We start from the raw sequence: 19,846 nt of genomic DNA, 5'->3' as shown, positions 1-19,846 counted from the left end.
CCATTTGAATCATCTGTGTTTTTTTTAGTTTAATAATAGAGTTTATTATAATTTGAAGTTTAAACGACTGTTTACTTGGAAAATATAACGAAATAATGTTGAGTAATATTTAATATTCTGAAGATATTCCGAAGAATTTCTTAATCGGTCTTCACCGAATATTTATAAGAAATAATTTAAACGTTCATTATGAACTTTTGTTCATATAATACTTAAATTAATACTATAAAAGAAATACTTTGCATACAAGAATTGATTGTAAGTACTTCGTACAATTATATATTATACGGTGAACTTGAAAAAAATTTTCTTCGATCAATTCTTAAAGAAAAACAATTACAAACGCATTTATTATTTGTTGGTTATAGGTAAGCATATTATAAATGTTCGCTATAAGATCTGCCTGTATAAATACAACGAATTTCCGCCAAATATTCACACAAATAACTACACCAGTTGGACAAGGATAATTTTAAGCCCGGCATATCGAAGCCAAAGAAGGGAAGAATGAAACGTGCCGGCCCATCGAAAATCCCTTGTGGCCAGACGAGGCATATGATCAAAAATCCTTCATTTGCCCGTCCGTTACTCGGTATGCGGCACGAAAGTACGAGAGCGACCACGGACACGAGACAATAGGACACACTCCATGCAACATGTGTTACCAGTCGAGTAAAAAGAAGGAGAGAGGGACAGGGTATACAGTGTTCCTCGTGTCCCTGTATCCTTGCGCTATACTGGTAATACGGACTGCGTGTGCACGAAAGTGGCAAACAAGCGGTAAAAATCGAAGGGCCAGCTGGGCCAGTCCGTATCCTGGGCCCATTGTCAACGCGCTTATTACAATCGTCCATAGTGAAATTGCTGTTGTATACCATCCCTTGCATCGTACAAGCTGCATACAGGCGACATAATGGCACGTTGTACGCAATTTTCGTTTGCAGGATTCGACGAGTTGTTAATACATTTCAAGTATTACTTCTAATCGAGCATTAAATACGATTGCCTGTATCTATCAGTTTAGAAGAATGTTGTTTATAAACAGCTACAACTTGATAATCAAACAAGCTGAAGGTTGCTTTAAAAAATTGCTTCATAATATCCGAACGATACTTGGAAATACTAATTTCTTCTTTATATATTAACTCTCCAAAATGAATTTTATACTGTCATAATATTCTGCGGTTCATAATAATGTAAAAGCTCTATTCTAGTAAATAATATTACGGTCTCGTAATATTCTAACGAAGAACAAAGTCACTATTGGAATTTTGAACACCATCTCTCATAGGTATCCGGAAATTTCCAAAATGTATAAATCAACGAGAAAGTCAAAAACAATATTTACTCCGCGATATGTTCAAGATGACTATTCGTGCTGTATGCTACGTAACTTTTTACTGAATTGTTCAATATAATCGTAGCTATCGTCCCTCGTTCGAATGTTAATGAAATTTCAAAACACATACTACAATATACCTCGTAAAAGATATAACTTAGAAAAAACGAAGCTGGCACCCCGCTGGGGGTAGCCACCCACATGCTATATTTATTTTTATTTTATTTTATTTTTTTCACCAATAAGATATAACACTTTACCAAATGTCCATCAGGACAAATTGTAAAAAACCAAAATAAAATGAAAAAAAAAAAAAACATACTACAATATGTACGTATTAGATTGTCCGAAAAGTTTCTTTCGTTTCATAATGTGATAATAGATGAACAACAATTTCTGTTTTGTGTTATTTTATTGAATCAGGTATGATCCATTTCGTTCTATTTCTATTATTATATTCGTGCATAATTCAATATATAACAATATAAAACAAGAACATTGTGCGTCTATTATTTCCTTATAAAACGAAAGAAACATTCCGGACAACCTAATATAAGTTCTGTATGGTCGATGTTGAAATACTCTCGTGAGCCAGTGATACCAACACCTGGCACTCGTAAGAAATTCCGTATTTAAGGGACGTGTATGATTTTTGGAGCATATGTTTAGCGAAGATTGATAGCGCGAAACGCCGCACCCGCGCCACGCCGGCACCGAATCGAGCACGTGCGTGCACCGGTGAAAGAGGTATCGCGTGATGAGGTGTCATCAGCCTGGCGACGCTCGCCGACGCAGGCTAATGCTTCTAGCGTGTCGTCGTGGTGAGCTTGAAGCGTCGTGCGTGGTTCCATCCTCTATACCTATACTCTATAGTATTTAACGCGGTGCAATGCGGCGGTGACGCTTTCAACGGGAAAAACGCGAGCCTTTGAAAACGAAGGAAATATGAATGGGTGTCGGAGGACTGAATCGCGCGAAACGAGGAAATTTGAACGGAGTGGCGGGCATTTACGTTCGAGTAGACGGGCAAATTTTTGTGATACGGACAGCAGCGTGAAGGAAATACGACTTTTTCGATTTTTTTTTTTTTTTTTTATCATACCCATGTGTGCTATTTTTAATTCTTTTTCAGGATTTTTGTTTGTTATTGTATCAGATGGTGTAACGTATGGGAGCCTCAGAGATCGTGGTATGGCGGAGAAGAGTTTTTATAAAAATATAGATTTTCACATACGACGACTTTGGTTTTTGAGAGCAATGATATTGTAGTCGATTATGCTGATATTACGATCCTGCACCGTTTGTCGACTTTATGGAATTTAGTTTCAGTTTCAAGAGATTTAAGATCGATGGTAACCCATAAAAAAAATCGATGGACAATTCTGGGTAATAGCAGGACTGCTGGAACACCTAGTACGCTTGTAAGTATGTGAGAAAGTGAATACGGCAAAGCACGAAACATTCAACACGTTAAAGCAACATTAAATCTGTAAACTGTACGAAACGATAAATTCTTTATCTCGGAGAAGTTTCGAGGGAAACCTAAACTGGAGACCATCGGCGACGAGATTACGCTACTACCCAAGAAACAAATTAGCGTTTCTATTTATAACCTCAATGAAAGTTGGACACAACAGATAGCGGGTTTAAACTTATAATAAATTATTCTGTTCTCGCTGTATTCTAACTTAATCGTGCATCTTTAACCCTTTTACATCTGGTGATAAAGTATATATCTCGTGACGCAACGTTATGGACGAGATACTCCAGGGTTTATAAATATCCAAACACTTTGGTCGATTCATGATAAACATATTTAAATTTGATTAACGTGAACACACGAATGACGAATTAATAATTAGCAGCAGAATTTATTATTCTTCTCTATAATCAGTAGTTTAAATTACTTGTCGAAAAATATAACAATAACGTGTCTTACAATTTTAATCGTTTATGTACTATATATTTACCTGCACATTAAAAACTATTTACTTTCTGCTGTTAAAAATTATCGCTTGCATTAACGTCAGAATTCTTCCTGTCAGTTCAGAAGAAATAAGATCTATTGGCATTTTAACTGTCTGTAGTCGCACGTCGAACTGGACAGTTTCGATACACAAAGCGTGTCTTTTGTCTCATACGTTAATTTAATAAAAATACGTCAGTGTAGATATTGGTCTCAAAAATATATAATAGCTTTTGGTAACGTCTTATTAACCATCAGCCAGTCAGAATAAAATACAAAATGCCGCGTAAACCGCGAAATCGTTCCGTTTCTCTGGTACAAATGTTCACGATCCTTGGTAATTCCACTGTTCGTAAAACCATATAGGATAGATAAAAGAGCGAAATCGCGATCGTGTTAGCGAGGCGTATTATCGAAATCTTTCTCGAGTCCGGGCCAATCGTGCGCGAGGAAGACCGTTTCGAAACGAACGTTGAAAGCAGCGAGAACATCGACTGTTGGACTGAAATCGAGTCGAGAACGGATCGAAGATGCCAGCTGACTCGCTCCGGACGGCGGAACGGCCGCATTGTCGACGAGATTATTGCCCGAGCCGTCGATGAAATTGTACCGTTCACTCGACTCTGTCAAGCACCCACTCTTCGAGCACGGGATCGCGAGTCGACCCTCGCCACCGACCCTCTTTCAACCACCCAACCCCTTTCGACCAACGAGATTTCCAAGTTGTTGCGACGCTGATCGTCCGACGAGTCGACGCACTTGGAAAAATGCATTTAGAATATCGACCGATTCTCCAGACGGACGAATAAAGGAGAGGCGCTTAATGTAAACAAGAAACGAGGATGGAAAGGGTTGTGGAACGTGGTGTTTCATTAAAACCTTGGACATTTTGTAGAAACTCGATGCACGATATGAGAGACGTTGACAAGTGGTGGGAATTGAAGAAGAGTCACGATGATTTCTAATTTGGAATCCTCAGTAATGCAGAATAGACTGATAGATTACGTATGTATGTATACTGAAGTATTGCAATACTTGTAGATACGTTTCACGAATGTATTATGTGTGTTATGAGAAATATTTTGAAATTTCATTACAACTGTTATGAGATTCTAATATGATGATTATATATTGCTAAAGTTTGTAACAGACCTGAAAAAATTAGGAATTGGAAGATATTTAGTACAAATAGAAATCCTCGATTACGAAAAACTAAAATAAAATACATTAAACTTTCTAATCATAATTAATCTCATATTATCATATTTAGAATGAACCTAAAACTGTATTACACGTGAAAAATAAACCTGAATGGTCTGAACATCTACATTTCAATTACCGCAGGCCATCCATTACGTTCGACACACCGTTAAGCGTATACAATACAATTATTTGCATTCAATACAGTTTCAATGCGTCTCTACCTCTTCTATATCTATTCATTCTACTGCTGCATCACATAGCGGTCCACAAAAGAAACTAACAGTTCACCGATATACCGTATCATTGGCAAATAAACAATCACCCTTCCCCAATCCCCACATATGTATATAACTTATACGAGCCATATAGTAGCAGTACTCGACTGTGTAGCAATCGTAACAATCGACAAATCGGCTGCAACTTGTTAAACCTAAGCCTAACGAGCCTCGACGACAGAATACGACGACAACGTTCACTTCTCGCCATCCGACTAGTTTCGTCCTTCGTATTGTCGCACATGGCTTGCTCTGATTATACAGGATGTTACAGAAAATTGAAGTTAAAGTCCAGGGACTTTATCCATCGAATAAATGGACTTAAAAAGACACATGGAAAATATATTTATGTGTAAAAACTACATATAATACCTGAGTATAAACCGTCCGTATATAAGAACTTTGTATAAAATGTTTGTATATCAGAAGGGTATACGAATATTTATATGCAAATAAATTCTTATTTCGCGATTTTTCCATGAGCCAAAAATGTCAAAAAACACTGTTATTTAATATTTAAATGACCCTTCAGGATTTATAATGACAATATCTAGTTGCCCCCTATCGAAAGGATTAATAAACACAGGTTCACGAATATCGTTAACTTCCGAGTTATAAGATGATTCTAGTTATGAGTTTGAAGTAACATAAAACGTATGACTTCATTGCGCAACTATCTATCTACAACTTATCGAGTGGGTGGTTAGATCGAAGAAACTAACCACGACAGACATTAACATGTACAGTAATGTATAGTAGTTGTACGATATCGAAGATAACAGAAGAATATACAGTCTTCTTTTAAACTAACATCGCATGATTTTAATTTTATTATTACTACACCAATGAAATTTACTCGTTTCGATGAATATCGCGTGCTCCTAAAATCTGCCCTACCTTTTTGAAACAGCCTGTATACGCGACAAAGACAGAAAGGTGGGCGAGAAAAAGACAGTGAGAACAGGGCACGAGGAAAAAAGGGCAGGTGAGAAATGTTCTACGTGCCATACGCTATACGTGGGCGATTCGCTCGATTAATCCAACATCGCCGTGCTACACCTCCGCCTGAGTCCGCTCGTTATTACGGTTAAACTGTACCCCGGCTGGACGTAATACCATACAGCGGTGGATAGAAGTGGAAAACGACAGGGGAAGTTGGTGGAGTCCTTCGGCTCGACAGATAGGGAAGAACGTTCCTCTTCTTTCCAACCGATGAGGTAAACCTTTCTCCCCTTTCTCTCGGTTTACGGACAACAATTACACTTAATATCCCTGGCGAATTATTATTTCACGGCTTTCCGATAGAGATACTGCAAGTTTCTCGCACGTCGATGCTTTTACAGAGAAAGAGAGAGAGAGAGAACTGCGACAGCTCTCAATCAATAATCGTAATTGGTGGCGTCGTCGTTGGAAAATGCCGGTGAATATTCGTTAATTTTCCGCGTGCGCTCACCCACTCGATCGGCCGACAGTTTAATTGGAAGTATCGCGTCGGAACTATTACGAAACGGATCGAGTGTAAATGAAAGCTGTTTCCTTCGACCTTTCGGAGTAAGGGTGGTTATTTTACTCTGAAGACAGAGCTGTATCTTTGTTCTTAGGTCAGTTCCGCGTGAGATGCTTGTTTAGAAATAAAATACAAGAAAATACGTGGTACAGTATATCCATTTATAAAATAGGATAACTTCGCGTCGACCGTTCTTTCCTAATTGGAAAACAGTTATAAATATATAGCTATGAACAACTATAAATATCTATATTATATTTCTTACACAACCGAAGATTGATTTCTTACACAATCAAAGAATCGGAGAGCTCGTGTCAAAAATATCCCTTGTTAGTCTTTGCTTCAGTGGAACGGAGTGGAAGAAGACATTCTATATAGCATTCTTAACTATTACTCAATAAGTTCCAATATTATTAACAGGCTGCAGATGTTTATGCATTTATGGAAAATTTTAATGTACAAAAACATACAGATTAGATAGAGATATGCGCACATCGTCATCGGTATAATACTTACGAACATATCTTACATCTATATCTATATACAAACACAGTAGTGTTTGTATATTGAGTAAAGCAAAGAGAAGAAAAATAAAACGGTCATCCAGAAACAACTCGTAAGCTATGGAGTCGAAAAATCTAATTTTGAAATGTTTGTCTGTTCGTATAGGTATCGCGTGAAAACTACCGAACGGATTTTGGTAAGGTTTTCTCTGTTCTATAGCTTAGTGTCCAGGAAAGAAAATAGGATGTGTTTCGTCTCGATCCATTTTGTAGAAGCTGAGAAATAGCCTGGCATCTGAATTGTATACATTCCAAGATCGAACCTTTTTATAATTTAATATTGTTTACTTCGGAGAATAACCTAACTGTTAGTATGAAGAATGTGTGGCTATTCCGTTCATAAATAATTCATCCGCTTAAATATTTTTTCCCACGTTAGTAGCCCACGTGAACAAAGTCACGGACAAAAACCAGTAGATACTTATAATGATAAAATATCCGTATAAAACCAGTCTTACGATTAAATTTTTATATATATACAGTAGGGATAAAAAGTAGAGACGCGAACGTGTTAGCAGTACGCGGATGTTACCGTGGATCACACGAGTCCTTTATCGCTTTCTCCTTTAACACGCGTACGATTTTCTGTATGATGGGTTCGTGTCGAGGACAGCACAATGTGCCAGCAGGATCGCCCACGAGAGAGAGCCTCTCGATAATTCAACGGGACAGGGCGAAAAAAATCAATAGTACAACTACCCCGATGGGGGAGGAGGTCCCCTAACTCTAACGTGCATATATAGACGGCACCGGGGCCAGGAACGCTTTTTCCACCTCGTATACTTAATGAGCACGGCAACCTATTTGCGCAACGCGCATGGTTTAACACTCGACGATACGACGAGCCGTAGGTCAAGCGATCTTGCATGGTTTTTCCTTCCTTTTTTTTTATTTCTTGCTCCATTTTTTGTTTCATTCGTTGATGTTTTTCTTCGAACAAAGACGACGAAAAATAATAATTTTGGTGTGAGAATAACAAGGGGAAAAAGGTGGGATGAAAATAGGGGAAATTCTGATTGAAATTCAGCTTTGTTATAAATTGAATTTCTTGTGAGTGGGATAGTGTAAGAACGAAGAAGTATAACGTGCATTTTATAAACACGATAACGCTTTCCATAATTTTCCACGCAATTATATTTTTCTACGTTAAAAAATATCTTACGATTAGTTTGAACAAAATATGAAAAAGATCGTATCGGTATAAATGATTTCTCCCTTTAATTTGATATCGAAGAATTCCATATTAAAATGATAAATTTCATTGTATATTAAGAGGCTTTTATTTAGTTGTGAAAAGCAGTGCTTTTGATCACATTGATACATTTGTATGCACGCGTGCATTCGATTGTCCTGGTATGCCCACCATAAACGTTCTTGGACCACATTAGCAAGCGCGGTGTCCATTAATGGTGGTTAATGTTATTCATACCGCGTAAGGTAACTGTAAATATTAGGCGAACGGAGAGTGTTTTCGCAAATGAATCGGTAATTGCGCGTGTAGTGAGGACGTAATTAGATCCGTGAAACGTAGACGTGTTGTAATGTTGATAGAGTGAAGTACGAGTCATACGAGTGGAAGAAATATGCAAAAATTATACATATTCCTAGGTAACGCTGCAGAACAAAGATACAACAAATTTTACTACCATAAAAAAAAATCAAAACCAACATTTTAATTTAATTTTGATTTTTCTAATCAGAAACACGATGCACGTACAAATTGAAATTGATTATTAAAAAGCGATAAACACAAATATAAACAAAATGTACCTGCATTTTTAGATAAAAGAAATACGAGCAAGGATATTAGAAATTTTACCAATGAGCAGCAAGAAAATTCACGCCAATATTTCAATCTAACTTTGATATTCGCAAACTAAAATTGATTAGTTAGACAAAAAATACGCTTGATCGGTAGATCGATCTTATTAAAAGCTCTTGCCTTACTAATTATTACCAACTTCTTGCTGAAAATATAACAATATCAGTCAATCATTTAAGTTGACACGCTGTAAACGTCGTCCTAGATTCGCAGAACTTTCGAATAGCTTCCGCGGAGCGTGAGAGGGCGTAAAGCATGGAGTCTAGCAAAGAAAACAATTACGTCCCTCGGAAAAGTTTCGAAAACGCGGCGGAACAGGCGGTGGAACGTTGGCCTGTCAAAGGGCTTTTCATCAAATTTCTGAGGTAAACAGTCCGGGCGCGGCATGGAAGCACCGGGATTCTTATAGGGCGGAACACGGGAAACGAATATCGAGCAACGAGATCGACCGAGCCGTGAGAGAGACGCGAACCTGTCCCTTTTCCTTCGATAAAACGGCTCAAAGGAATTCCTGTGCACCTTGTTTCTCGTTAGGAAAGCGGAATCGCGAGGCGCTCGCGTCAAAGAACATTATTTCCCACCGTGAAGAGGAGAGAAGAGAGCGAGAAGAAAGGAAGAAAATGTGATAAGAGGCCTCGAAGCTTTTTGTGCCACCGCTTATACACAGGAAACGAGAGAGAAAGAGAGAAAGAAAATCAGGCAGACTTGCATGAGTTAGCAACAGCGGAACGAAACGGAACGGAAGCGTTTTCTCTGCGTGACGCGCGCGTAAAAGTGCGTATCGATTTGTGAAAGCGAGAGTGATGCGAGTTTAGGAGCTATTGCAAGATAGGGTGGTTATTTCAGTCGCCTAAGCTTCGACATCTTAAAAGTCAATCTTCAACTTTACATAGAACAATGGTAAGAGCCATTCAGTAAGTTTAACGCATTCGCGCTTATCGTTACTTATTCTATGAACACGGGAGTAAATGATCAAAATTACTGAATATATATAAAAATGGAAGGAAATAACAATTATTGTATTTACTTAGGTAGACGAAGTGATTTGATCGGTTGAAAAAAAGAATAGAAATTCTTGAGGGAATAAAAATTGTTCATAGTCAAGTTTAACAAGGAGGAGATTACCAGATTCGCAACAAGATACAGAACAAGAATAGAAACACACCCGAACCAGCTGGCAGCTGAAACGTGCAACACAACAAATATTGCAAGAAGACTAAAAAGGAAACACCCAATAGACCTCATAAAAGATATAACTTAGAAAAAAAAAACGAAGCTGGCACCCCGCTGGGGGTAGCCGCCCACATGCTATATTATTTTTTTATTTATATTTTTTTTTTATTCTTCACCAACAAGATATAACACTTTACCAAATGTCCGCAAGGACAAATTGTAAAATAACCAAAATAAAATAAAAAAAAAAAAAAATTGTCAAGTTTAACGAGTTCGAACTGCACGTTCGAACGTCAGAACAAAGTGCAACGTGTTATTAACGTTAATAGTGTAACACGACAGAATCCGAGGAATCACAATTATATTCTACACCTTATCCTATATTTTCTTTCTATTTTTCGTTCTGTTTCTGTTTTGTCTTTCAGAAAGTTACCGTCAAGCTCGACGCGATGGATCTCGTTAACTATTTCGAGGGTGAGCGAACCTAGAATAAGGATGGTTTCGAAGGACGCTTCACAGGGGACTCTGAACAACCCCTGGAGATTAGGGGCTAGGGAAAAAACTCGGGGAACGGGCCGACGATCGATTTTCCCAGAGGTTTTTCATCGGCAATCGTCCTAGACGCATTGTTCATTGCCCCGTTTCTCCTGTCTTTGACCGACGTTGCAGCCACCAAACGGTTTAATCCTCGAACAATCTATATCTGTCGCGTTGTTAAACGCGTATTGCATATATTTTATTACATATATTTTATAATTAAAATAAATGTCCTTATGACTTACTAACCAACTTAATTTTTTGGTAAATAGGACATATTGATGTTTGCTAATATGTATGTTTATATTTTCTAGTATGATAAACGTTTAATATTAAATGTATCGTATGTTGGAATAAATTCACGCTGCCTCTGGAATAATCGAAGCTATACGACATAGGTAGCGAAATTTGACAAATTACCAGCAACAGTAAGTCTTGCGTAGCATCGTCGATATAACAAATACAACGTCGCAAATATTGTTTGCAAATTACAAGTCGATTATTTCTTTGCCTTTATAGGAATCGAAATCCCCATTGAATAAAATGTTTCTATATGTGATTCTTTATTCTATACTCTTTTATTTAAGTAGAAGAAATAAAATGACAATTATAGAAACAGCTATTCTATTGATAACGTAAAATTAATCGAAACTGGCACAATTTAACGTGAAATTACCAAGTCTAGATATTGTTTTATATCGAATGATTGGGCACTGGCCACGTTCGACGCTCGATAAATCGATTCTTCGCGTTTCAGCATCTCCATTGGCCGAGCGAATAATTGAAAAGCTAGCCGCGTCAATAACGTGCGGAATGATATTCGGTGGTCCGTGGACCGTCTATCTACGAAATTGTTCGAGAATACATATTTTGCCCTGTACAAAAGAAATTGTCGCGTCTCGTAACTCGCGCTTTTGTACATGCCCGATGTTGCGTTCGACAAACACGCCATGCCGCGTGCTCGACGAACAAACGGAACAGGGCAAATATGGGGGTGCAAACGAGAAAACAGGGTGATTCGACGGGTAAAGAGGAAAATAAAAATTACGCGTGAAACACCTATCCATATATCTATCATATACATTCTTTCACAAGGTCTTTTTTTCTCTGTAACGATAATTTATTTTTCATGGTGATAAACAAACTGCGAATATTTATGCAAATTCGTGTCTTTGTCGTGATAATTAAGGGAATAGAATTTAAATAGATATTTTTACGTTAGATGTTCTATTCTAATCTTGAGTTTCGTTTCTCACGTAGATAAACAAAAGTGGCAGACACAAGAAATACGTTTGTCATAAATATATAAGTCTAACTATCTGGCTACTTTATCATTTGCATGATAAAGTTCCTTGTAGAATATATAATTCTATGTTTAAAAATGTTACTCGCATCGTGAATAAGAATAAGTCACGCAACTGGAGCAACTACTAATTTCAACTTAACGTAGATAGATCAAAATAGCAGACAAAGATGACATAAAGATATGGCTCAAGCATGCAATACTTTTATTACTTTTACGAAACAATTCCTTGTGGGATGTTCAGTCTGATTTTCGAAAATCTAAACTCGCATTATCCAATTTTCCTATCAATTTTATAGCAGAATTTCTTGCAGAAATTTCTAATTTTATTTTCGAAAGTATCATTCGCATCTTCTGACACGAATACGTATCTACGTAATAAGCAGAATTGAATTGTATGATAAAAAAACGTAGTAGACAAGCGTACTCGTAAGATTTTCGAACCCAATTTCTATGAAATATCGTGCTCGCACGAAAGAAGCTATTTCACGTATTCGGCATGTACAAAGTATCATCCTGTTCTCACTTAAATCGCAATTTTTTATATTCCATCGTACATCCAGCGCTTGATGAGAATGGAAATTAAATCTCATTTCAGAAATGGAAAGGAGCTACGTAGAGTGATATATTATACCAGCAACTATAGTACGAAACCATTTGAATTTGTTGTTTGTCCCCTTTATGGCGGACTAGCATACCTCATCTGATTAAACCGGCGACGATGTGCTATACTGATATGACTGCGTCCCTATTTTAATTCGTGAAAGGTAGATTTCAACATTTTAAAATTATTCGTACTTTCATAAATACAAATACCTGTTATTATTATTAACATTTAAAACGAATAAACAACATTTTTACAACAAACGAGAACACAAGGATTACACTTTTGAACAGCCTTTTCATTAGACAAAAATACAAAAACGAAGTTGTACATCATTTTCAATGTTTTCAACGAAGATATCTGCATAAATATAAATATACATTTTTACAACTGTACATTTTGCAAGTAATACATTTATTCTTGTTTCAGTAACATTCGCAAATCCTTTCACAGGAATAATCAAACTCAAAATTCTTATACTGTACTTTTACCTATCATTATCTGGCCATAAAAAGAAAACAGGTAGAAAATTTTAATATCATCTCTTCGACCATTTATCAATTTTTTTTTTTTTTTTTTTTGTATAGATGAACAAATACTCGATAACAAGCAGAGCGAAGGAATAAAAAAAGGACAGATTTAAATCAAAATTTCATATCCTTATCTGAGAACGCGACTACAAGCAGCTCGACCAGGGAAACACGTGGAATTGCCTACTTCCGCGATACGAATGCCACTGTAACCGAGTCGATGAAGTCTCCAAGGGCACAAAGGACCGTTCCGAAGGAAGGAAAACTCGAGGCCACATGTCCCCACCCTCTAAATCGCGACTTTCGACGGATAACTGGCACGAATCCAGTGGAAGCGTTTGCACGACCCGAGTCGACCGGAGGTGCTACGTGGATTAGATTTACACGCAGTTCCGTCTAGCGGCGCAACAACCATGAATAAACCAACGAGCAACGAAACTTATATTTATAACGAGCCACGTTGAAACACTATACAATGGTTAAGTTAATATAAAAGATTCCGCATGCAAAGAAGCTTTGCTACTTTTCGAATGTATCAAGTAAATCGGTGTGATTATATTAGATATAGATTGGCTTATATTATATCCGAGAAAGAGGAATCGCGATTTTATTTTCTTACGTTTTTATCGACAATTTTATCAGAGTTTTGTACTATTTGTTTGCAGTGCAAAACCGTGTTCCGTATATAAATGGAAAGTTATGTGAAAGATATAAAAATGATAAATTATGCTATTCTTATGTACGCTACGACGAATTTATCACAGCTTTCGCGTAATGTTGTAACAATGATTATCTTCTTACTTGAATAATGAATTGAATGATCGCGATAAGTTAAGCTAAAGTTTCATTAAGTTATTTCATTTCTAAATACTCCGTTGTGTATACATACATATTCTACGTTCTATACTATCGTAATATGTTAATAGTATGTTATTAGTATAATACTAACTACATATATTGGTCGTATCAATAGTATTTTACTATATCTAATCCAATATTAAAAAGCTGAGTTCAAAGCAATCTTATGTGGATAAAAACTAAAGCCAAGGATATTATGGTCTTTTATAATTTCATTAACAAATAACTTTATAAGTAACGAAAGATTTCTCATACAAAGAAGCTGATTCTAGATACGGATTTCTAAAGGAAGAACAAAGTACGTACTTTCCTGATTTTCGAAAGTTAGTGTAATCGTTCATTCGCGACAATGAAAGGCACGAAAAGATCTCCCCTTAATGGGCGCGTTTCAGTGCTAAATGGCGTTGCTCGTGAAAAGTGGTGTTTTGCATTTAAAACACGCTCGAATAGGGCGAAACGCAAAGAGAATATTTCGAGAAATCGTAATAAAGAAATTCTTCCCGGCTATACCGGTTCTTCTTTTTATCCGACAACTCCTAGGGAGACCGTCTTAGGGCAACGGGGAACATAGTCATTAGCGAATGGAAGACTTAAGTGACTCGACACGATCTCTACGAGATCACCATCATAATTTGATCATGAAATATCTAATGTGTTAAATCGTTGCACCTAATTAATATTATTATTGATTTTGTAAAAACATGCAGTAAGAAAAATGAACGATACATCATCCTTCGAACATACAGAAATTTTTCGATTTGATCAAGTTGAGATAGAAATTTTTATATTCGTACGATCGAATTTAATTTAATAATTTTTGAAAAGATGATTTAACTCATCAAGAATCAATAATGTATTTAATCAGATTTAAGAAGACTTCAAACGCAATGCCACGCATCTTCCAGATACGCACAGATTTAGTTACAGTGATATTTTAGTTCCAAGCTTCTAACGCTGTTTTTGACGTAAGCCTATTCAGAATACCGACACAAATTCATCTTGTCGTATTTAAAGATACTTTGACGCAAGTATCGTTCTTTTAAATGTCGCTGGTGGGCGGAGGACGCTAAGTGTCTGTAGCAAGACTAAAATGGTTTTGAGTTAGCCGTGCCTGATACATTAACATCTTTACTTTTTTCTTTACTTCGTTCACGTGAAATCATACGCTTTCGTCTTTTCCCCGAACATTTTCTAAAGTATGTCATTGCTTATTTCTTGCAACGTAATGCACAGACCGTACGATGAATACAGAAAAGATAAAGCAACCTCTTCGACGAATCTTTCATTCCGTTTCCAAGATGTTGCTTTAAAACGCATGATTGTATTATACGTGTGCTTGTTACCTCGTTGGTTTGGTAAAATAAGAATGAAAGATAAAAAAAAAAATAACAGTAACAGTTACAATGTTCCTTACTATAAAACGCGTTTTCTAAGGCTTTCGTTAGCGATCTTTTTACTACGAATCTATAAAATTTGTTCCATTAACATTTTATAAATATTTATCCATATTTCAGTAATACACACACATTTTTTTAAAAAGAAATAATTAGAATCGAGGGTAGTGTAACCCTTCGAATTCACACATTTTTTTAAAAAGAAATAATCAAAGAAATGGATGACATTTTGAAGTTTGACTATGACGAAGTAAAAAAGGAAAGAAAATATGGAAAAGGCTAAAAGATTTAAAATCAATTTCAGTACTTAGTATAATGATACGTGTACATATTTGGAGCCACCATCGGTTAACTGTATTTTAACCATTTTAAAAACCATGGTTTTATGAAAACTGTATTTAAACTTCCTTCGTATGTCCATAAAGATAGTAGTAATGATTAGACCGAAATTTCTATGCAAATATCCAAATTACAGTACACATTTTAATATTTAGATAGTAAAACAAATTTCTGCTTAAGTTCCATTTCTTTAATTGTACTCATAAAAATATGAATTTTTTCAAAAACAACCTAACGATCGTAATAATAATAAATAAATAAAGACGAGATTCCTTGGCAAATTTCTAGCAATTGCAAAGCAACGTAAAATCCCCTATTGTCAGAAATGTACTATAGCTTCGATGACCTTAATCGCGAACAGTGGCAAAACAGTGATTATTCCGAGATAGAAAATGTTGCTTGCATCGTCATACTCGCTCTCCCGTATTTTTATTAACGATCGCGATGCTTTCGCGTCGCTTTGTTCAACTGGATATTTTAATGTTCGCATAAATTTTGTTTCAGCTTATTTCTTTTCATTCCTTCCCATAAACAGAAAAGCCTCTTACGCATTCGATATTATTATTACAAATTAGAGGCATTAACAAAATGTCAAAATTTCTCATTTCGTTAATTTCAATCTTTCATTTACATATTTATCGAGCAACGTTGTCATTCGAGTTCGAATGAAAAACTCTACCATTCGACGAGTTTATAACGTGAAATATGTGCTCTGATACGATATGAAACAAATCTGCATACCGTTCTGTGTAAACAATCATCTGTTCAGAAAGAGGAACCTAAAGCACAGTATTCGTCGATGCTTTCAAACTCAAAATACATTTTATGCAATACTATAGCTCGATGGACTCATGGCAGAAAATACGATTTTCATAAAACAGTCAAATGATCAATTTACATTCCTTTATTAATGGTATTTATCTATACTATAGCTTTTGAATTTTTATACTCTTGTTTTGATAAACAAAAGGTTTTTTACAGTTTTTAGAAAAAGTTTAATCGTAGCGTGAAATTTATTAAATTTATCAAACTTTTTAATGATAAAATAATATACAGTTGGGTGAAAAATTCCCTACATAAAAATACATAAACTACGGCAAATAATGTACGATTTAAATTGTTAATATTAAAAAGGTGAATCAAAAAATAAAGAAGAAATGTTGAAATAAGGCTTCTCTTTCGATAAAATCAATTTTGAAATTGTATCAAGTATGCACGCGGTTATAATTCCGATAATGTTAAACCAATAGATACTGATAGCTGAAATCGATAACGAATCACTAGATTTATACTAAACTATAATCGACAACGTTAACGTAATGTTTAGGAATATAAGCAGGAACCGAAAGAAAAATGTGACACTTAAATCAGACTTCCATACGAAAAATGTTCATCCTGATATGGCACTTTGTAACCTTTTCTTTATACAAATATCTAAATCTTTCACACAAACGTACAAAAAATTCCAAACTAAAAATATATATTCAAATTGATATGTCATATTTATCAATATAAGAAATAAATGACCATTTATATATCTATTATTTAAACAGCGCTAACTGATAACGACGATAAAACGTTTTATAGATATCCATAAATCGTGTTTCGGAATACGATCAGTAGTTTGTAGTATCAGCGTTTCGTAGCACAATGTTATCGAACGTGAACGATAACGGTCAATCCACGTTGCAAAGTAGGCGCGTGCGGTTCTCCGGTGAAAGCTCGCGAGCGCAATGTCGCACGCGCGTGCCGGCGACGCCACGCAACGACAGATTTACAATTAAAGAAAGTTTACGACATGCGCTATGGCTATATACCTCGCTACGATTCCCTTGTGCGTGATTTCTGGGCGGACCGACTCTATCGAATCGAATATCCCCAAACTAGATACTCACTAAATTACAAAATGTATATCAAAGAAATTAAGATAAATGATATTTAAACATATATATAACGCGAATATTCCCCATAATGTACCTTAGTAAAAGATAATTATTTGAAATTTGAATTGTAAATCTATAAATTCTCTATTTTGACTATTCTGATTATTTCCATAGTTCATAGCGCTGAATATCACATTTCTGAATTGAAATACATATAAGGTTAAGTTGAAAACCTTAAATATATACACCATTGTAAATCTATGAAATTTCTAGGGAAAATTACGAATTGGTTACTTCGACTATTCCAATATTTCTAGTATTAATCATTCTAATCTCATACACGCTTTGTAAGCTTGTAAAATGCCAATGGAAAGTTATGAATTAATCATTTTGATTATTCAAGTGATTCTAAGTGCTAATCGCGCTTATAACGGTATACATATGAACCGAACAAACGGCCGTTCCTCGTAACAAACCGAGAAGGATACGCATTATTGGCTCTCTTACTTTCGTCCTCGTCATTGCCTCTGTTCTGTTTTTCACGGTTCACTACCGAGATCATTCATTGACAACAATGTTGAACGATCACGGATGGAAAGTAGGCAGGATTCGATGGGTGAAAACTAACCGAGTTTATAATAGGTTCGTGGGACGCGAAACTATCGAAACTCAACTGTAGCTGCGACGATAGCGATTATCGTTTTGTTCGATTCCCCGTGAACATTTACGGCAGCCACCGTAAACCGACCGAGCGCGTTGTAACGCGATAGTACCACCCGTTTACGAGATGTTAGAAACCCATTGGCAACTAATAAATGAGATTTAAATATACATGTATTTTGAGTAAGCGCTATCAAAAATGTTCTACATTCTTTCGACTTTTTACATTAAAATGGATGACGAGTGCACTATTTGCTTTACGTACAGTTAGATTAAAATTTGGTCACCGTTTTGAATATATTTTGTCATCTTCAAATGTGTTTTGTATCTATATAATTAATAGATATAATAACAACGTTTTTCGTATGAGAATAAAGCATATAAAGATGATTTTATACATTTCAATTAGAATAAGTTACAATGTAATTCATCAAATGTTGAATTTTAGTCAATTACGAAAGAATACTACTTAATTTATACAAATTTTCACTAGAATATTTTTTGTCGTGGCACTTACTATTTATCTTTCTACGTGAAAAGCACTTGTTTTGATTCGATGCCTTCTGTTTACAGTTCTTGCAAGGATACCTTCCAACACTGACACAAATATTATTCGGACTAAAGACTCGTGTAAATGAAGTATTATAGAAGATGAACAAAATATAATTTGTTAAGAAAAGAATGCTTTGGAATATAATATTCAGAAATTACCAACAATGTGCGGAACTAAAGGTCAATGGCGTTCGTTTGTTTATTATGGTGAGCACTCCAATAGGTATACATATCTGTACGTATGTCAAACAGCACACACGGCTATCAAGGGAAACTTTTAATGCGAAAAATTCAAATTCTTTTTACCTGTGTTACAGCAGAAGTTTCGACGTTCTTCGAGTAATCCGCGTTCAATGGAATATTCAATGAAACATACAGCACATTTTAACACACGTCGGAACACACTGTGCGCAGCCAAGAGTCAACGAATGCACCACGAGCAGACTGACAGTTACCACGGGTTGTTCATTATTAGAAAATCTGTCTTGCAGGCTGCTCTTGCGCAGCCGGCGCGATACTACCGACTTCCTCCCCTCTACGAACTGACGCCATTTGTACCAACCAACCTTCCTTCCCTATAGTATTCGTATCGTTCATAACCGTATCAACGAAATACGGAGCCCCGACTCTACTCACGAAATGCAATGTTTACAGTAATATATTAATATTTATATCTACAGGATGTCCCAATATTGATGGCATAAATGAAATTGGCTGATTGTACACGAAAAAGCAAGTGTAAAATATAGAATAAATTTTTGTCATTTGAGATTTTGTTTTCAAAAAAGTCCAATTTGAATATTTGTTTAGCATATGTGAATTTAGCTAATTACCAACTGAGTACAAGTAAACAATCATTAGGAGATTATTCTACATGCAAAAATAAATGAAAAAAGTAAAATAATACTTTTCTGTTTAAGGCCTTATTTTCAAAAAATTAAAATTTGAATGTGTTTAGTTAAGAATAGACCTGGTATACGTCTACTTCATCGATTTTCAAATTTTATTTTCACAGAAACAAAACGACCTATAAAGAAATTTTGTTCTATATTTTCGACTTACCACTTACATATTTTCATACGTAGACTAACCTCCTCTCCAGCCCGAAATTAACCAAGTTCAAGTATATGTATGTACTCGATAAATTTTCAAACTCGATTTTCTCGAAAACGAAATATAAATAAAAAACAAGCCTCAAATAAAAAAAATTTATTCTGTATTTCCGACTTATTTTTTCGTGTAGAATCATTCCTACCTATCTTATTTATACCATTAATACTGAAACATCTTGTGTAAATTGTAATATGAATATAAGCATCGACCTATGAAATTTTATAA

The 19,846-nt window shown here is 35.7% G+C and overlaps 1 protein-coding gene across 3 annotated transcripts in view; it reads right to left on the bottom strand.

Moving 5' to 3' along the window:
* Nucleotides 1-19,058, bottom strand: part of LOC132908716 (tyrosine-protein kinase Src64B) — an 88,666-nt gene extending 69,608 nt beyond the window's left edge. For all 3 annotated transcript variants that reach the window (XM_060962977.1, XM_060962980.1, XM_060962979.1), the window contains exon 1: nucleotides 18,815-19,058. The gene's annotated coding sequence lies outside the window, so the exon portion shown is untranslated. The remainder of the gene's footprint in view (nucleotides 1-18,814) is intronic.
* Between the last annotated feature and the right edge of the window lie 788 nt (nucleotides 19,059-19,846).

This window comes from Bombus pascuorum, chromosome 7 (genome assembly GCF_905332965.1).
Source record: "Bombus pascuorum chromosome 7, iyBomPasc1.1, whole genome shotgun sequence".
NCBI classification, from domain to species: domain Eukaryota; kingdom Metazoa; phylum Arthropoda; class Insecta; order Hymenoptera; family Apidae; genus Bombus; species Bombus pascuorum.
This window is presented reverse-complemented; position numbering and strand designations above follow the sequence as displayed.